This window comes from Tupaia chinensis, unplaced genomic scaffold (genome assembly GCF_000334495.1).
Source record: "Tupaia chinensis unplaced genomic scaffold, TupChi_1.0 Scaffold145405_1, whole genome shotgun sequence".
NCBI classification, from domain to species: domain Eukaryota; kingdom Metazoa; phylum Chordata; class Mammalia; order Scandentia; family Tupaiidae; genus Tupaia; species Tupaia belangeri.
This window is the reverse complement of record NW_006205266.1, coordinates 23,767-28,865: the sequence shown is the minus strand read 5'-3', so window position 1 is coordinate 28,865 and position 5,099 is coordinate 23,767. Positions and strand designations below refer to the sequence as shown.

The following is a 5,099-nucleotide window of genomic DNA, read 5'->3' as shown; positions in this document are numbered from 1 at the left end:
ATAATGAGTGAATATAGAAGATTTAATGCTAAGTGAATATAAGCCAGACTGTGAAATGCAAACTCTGTATATCCCTCCTCAATATATACCAAATGGCACTATATGGTAGAAATTGAAGGATCATAATAGTAAAGAAGACAAGTGTAGATACCAGAGACCATCTGGGAGGGATTCTTGATACAAAAAATTGATCCTATAATTTTTTCCCTATTCTTAAATTAGCTTTTGCTATTATTTTTGAAGAGTTTAAGACCTATCTTGGAGAATCTTCTGGGTTCTAGATATTTATCAGTGCTTCCCTCAGGTCACAGCCAAATTCTCCCTACTGCCAATATTAATCACCCTAGTTCCTTTCTGGTCTTTTGGACTAGTAAAGATACAAGGAACCCAAAACATCATTTCAATTTACAATTTAATAAAATAATTGTTGAGTTTTCTCTCTCTCTCTCTCTCTCTCTCTTTTTTTTTTTGTTGAAGTTTTTTGTTATAGGTCTCGTGTGCTCACCAGAAAGAGAGAGAAAGAGAGACAGAAAGTGAGAAATGACCTCCCAGGGATATGACCATGCTGCAATCCCTTCTCCTCCATTCTCCTCTTGGGATCTTGGGCACGCACGCACTCATGCCTGGTGTGAGTTTAAGCCACCAGTTGACTACATGGGAGTCCAGCAATATAGCCAACTGCTGGTCCCTAATTGTTGAGTTTCTTGTTGAAAGCATAACCTCTCTGTAGCTAAGGCATAGGGACAATTTTCATAAAAAAAAAAAAAACATGCATCTAAATTGTTTTGATTTCTTTCTTTCTTTCTTTTTTTGACATAGGTCATGTGCACTTGCCAGAGAAAACAGAGAGAGAAGGAGAGTGAGAAATCACCTCCCATGGGGATGGGTAGGCTTCAACCCCTTCTCTTCCATTCTCCTCTTGTGATTTTGGGCATGTCCGCACATATCCCTAATATCTTTTTCAAGCTACTGAGTCCAGGTCTCAAACTGCAGAGTTGACCATGTGGGATCCAGAGCCTTAACTACCATGTTACTTGCTATCTCCGAATAAACTCATGCTTCAATTCTATTATTTCCATGGAATTTGTTTACACAAATTACCTTGAACTGAAAATTACTGAATCAGCAATCAAAAATTCTATAAAGAGGTTTCAGTGTTAACAGTAAAGGGAAGCATCTACATGTATATACTTTCATACCCTTTCATCTCTATAACTTTAGTTTGACTAAGGAAGAAATAATATTATTTATTGATAAATTGATTCTTAAATGATAACTCCAGCTTTTCTGCATATTAGTTCTTTATTGGCACTTGGAATGCTCTTTAAGCTAATTGGCATTTTGTTTATTTTGCATCAGAGTAATTGGTTATGGGTTTATTTGCTAAAGCTGCTACAACAAAATGCCATAGACTGGGTGACTTAAACAATAGAAATTTTCTTGTTATTTCTGGAGTCTGGAAATCCAACATCAACATGTGAGAGATTTAGTTTCTACAGAGGCCTCTTAACATGCATTGATGATGTTCCACTTTCTCATAGTATCACCACATGACATTTTCTCTATGTATGATTCCCTGTTGTCTCTTTTGTGTGTCCAAATGTTCTCTTCTTATAAGGACACCAGTCAGATTGGATTAGAGTTAATAATAACAGCCTTATTTTAAATTAATTTTTTTTCTTTAAAGGCCCAAACTACAATAATAGTCACATTCAAAGTTTTGGTTAGCTGGGGTTTCAAAATATGAATTTCTGGGAACACAATTTAGAGTACACAATAGGATCAGTAAACTTTTCACACATTACTATTGCCATCATTTGTTAATATAAGTTACTTATTTATAATCAATGCTATGTGAAATATCACATTGGTGACTAAGGCATTCCATACTTTCATGAATTATACTGCTGGTATAAGTAATGCTGAAAGAAATTATGTAATGTATCCAGAATTTAGTACCTATTTCTGTGAGGATGAATTATGCCCGTTTCTTGATGGAAGATATTCACTGTATTCAAATTATTCTGTTTATAAGGACCAGCAAGCTATGCAATGGTTGAGGCAGCTGTATCCCACATAGTCACCTTGACAATTCAAGTCCCAGGCCTGGAGGTTTAAGAAACATGCTGGCATGGTTTCTCACTCTCCCTCTCTCTCCCCATCTTTCTCTAAAGAGTGTATACACCATAAGCCAAGAATGTAAAGAAAAAAAATTCTGCTTATGAATTTTTCTTTTCTTTTATCAATGCATTAAATATTTCACCTATTCTTTTAGTCAATATATATTAAGCTCCCAATGTATGCTATAAATGATGTTACTACAAAAATAAGAGTGAAGTAAGCATAACATGACCCTTGCTTTCATGGAACTCTAAATAAGTTAAGAATAAGCATAAAAGGAGCATGTCAAGATAGGAAATGAAGAGATAAACATCACGGATGAGCAGCTATTATCCAAGTCTTGACTGTTACACATTTGGATTGATTTCTTTTTCATAAGGAGAGACTACGAAGGGTTATGAGATGAATATATTTATTGCTATTAAAATAAAAATGATCTTGAAACCATTAACATCCGCTCAAGATACATTTGATTACTCCATATTTTCCTTATGGCATTTTTTACTTCTTTGTTTCTCAGTGTGTAGATAAGGGGGTTGAGCATGGGGACAATGACTGTATAAAAGAGAGTAAACACTTTATCTTCTGGTAAGGTTGTGGCAGATCTAAAGTAAATAAAAATGACAGATGCAAAAATCAGGATCTCTATTGTGATGTGGAAACTGCATGTAAAAAATTCTTTCTACAGGATATGCTCTCACATTATATAATATAAAGTAGGAAGTATCAAAACCAGAAAGATCACTAATTCCCTCAGGCCAGAATTGGCAATGACTAAGAAGCTGATCTTGTGTGTATCAGTACAGGCCAGTTTCAATAAAGAATATACAATACAGAAATAATTATCTATTTCATTGGAACCACAGAACAGTAAAAAAAATGTAAGAAGAAACACGCCAAGGGAATGCCAAAAAACCCCTGCACAAGATGCCATAAGAATCGAATTACACCTCTGCCTATTCATCATGATGGCATAGTGGAGTGGTTTGCAAATGTCGACATAGTGCTCATAGGCCATTCCTGTGAGGATGAAGACTTCAACACGCCCAAAAAAGTGTGTGATAAAATGTTGTGTCATGGGGAGCAGCAGTTAGTGTAATGGCTATGTCGCTGGACCCAGTGGCTTAAACTCACGCAGGGCACATGTGTTTGCTGCCCAAGATCCTGAGAGGAGGATGGAGGAGAAGGGATTGTGGTGTGGCCATCCCTCTTGGGGGGTGATTTGTCACTTTCTGTCTCTCTGTCTCTCTGGCAAGCGCATGTAGCCTATAGCAAAAACCTCTCCAAAAAAAAAAAAAGTTGTGTCATGCAGTTTTTGTAGGAAATGACCTTTATATCTGTAATTAAGTCAGTCATCAGTTTGGATGTCACAGTGGAAGTGTAGAAAAGGTTGGAGAGGAAGTACATGGGCTGACTGATTATCTGACTGCATGTGATAGAAATCATGATATTCAGGTTTATCAACCAAATAGGTAACCAAGTAAAAAAAATAAAAAGCGGTGGAAATTCCTAATTTAAGTGATGTTGACACATTTTTAAAGACCCGAGCCATGTTTAACAAAGTCACGTTGAGTATCTGTGCTAACATTCTTTCAAAAGCTAAGAATATAAATATCTATAGAAATTTCTACCCAAGAAACACAAAATATAAATTTTTCTCAGCCCGCATGATACTTCCTCAAAGATTGATCACATGATAGGACATAAAACCAGTCTTTACAGATTCAAAGGCATAGACACTATATCCAACATCTTCTCCAACTATGATGGAATTAAACTTGATATTAAACTCAGGAAAAGCCCTTGAAAATATACAAATACATGGAAACTAAATAACCTACTTCTGAATGACTCCATGACTACTTCAGAGATTAAGACAGAAATCAAAAGATTCATGGAAACTAATGATAATGAGTATACAAGTTTCCATAATCTATGGGATATTGCAAAGGCAGTCATAAGAGGGAAGTTCATAGCAATTAATGCACACAAGAAAAAGATGGAAAGGTGGCAAAAGGACAACCTAACATCACACCTCAGGGGTTAAGCAAAAGAATAACAAAAAAATCCAAAAAATGCCAGGAGAAAATTAATAATAAAGATTTGAGCAGAATAAGTGAAATAGAAAGTAAGTGAACTATACAGAAAATAAATGAAAGTACACGCTAGTTCTTTGAAAAGATAAACAAGATTGACACACCATTAGCAGATTAATTAAGAGAGAAAGGAACCAGATAAGTCAAATCTGCAATGAATCAGGCAACATTACAACATCCATAGCAGAAATATAAAACATCATTTGAGGATATTATGAGCAACTCTATGCCAACAAAGAAGAAAACCTGGATGAGATGGACAAATTCCTAGACACATAATCTTCCAAGATTGACTTAGGAGGACATACAAAGCCTGAATAGACCTATAACAAACAATGAGATTGAATCAGTAATAAATAACCTCCCAACAAAGAAAAGTCCAGGCCCCAATATCTTCACTGCCAATTTTTACAAAACTTTTAAAGAAGAGGTAACCCTTCATCATACTCACACTGTTTCTAGAGATTCAAAAGGAAGAAACCCTTCCAAATTCCTTCTATGAAGCCTCCATTACCTTCATTCCCTAAACAGATAAGGGTACGACAAAAAAGGATAATTACCGACCTATATCCGTGATGAATATAGAAGCAAAAATTCTCAACAATATACTTGCTAACCGTATTCAACAGCATATAAAAAAAGTTACTCATCACTACCAGGTAGGCTATCCAGGGATGTAAGGGTGGTACAACACATGCAAAGCCATAAATGTAATACACCATATTAACAGAAAGAAATATAAAAAGCATATGATCATTTCATTCAATGCAGAAAAAACATTAAACTAAACACAACATGCCTTTATGATCAAGACTTTTAGTAAAATTGGCACAGGAGGACCATTTTTCAGCATAATAAAAGCCATTTATGAAAAACCTACAG

General features: G+C 35.4%; 1 pseudogene; it reads right to left on the bottom strand.

Annotated features, from left to right (window-relative positions):
- Window positions 1–2,542: 2,542 nt before the first annotated feature.
- Window positions 2,543–5,099, bottom strand: part of LOC102485327 (olfactory receptor 4P4-like) — a 5,112-nt pseudogene continuing 2,555 nt past the window's right edge.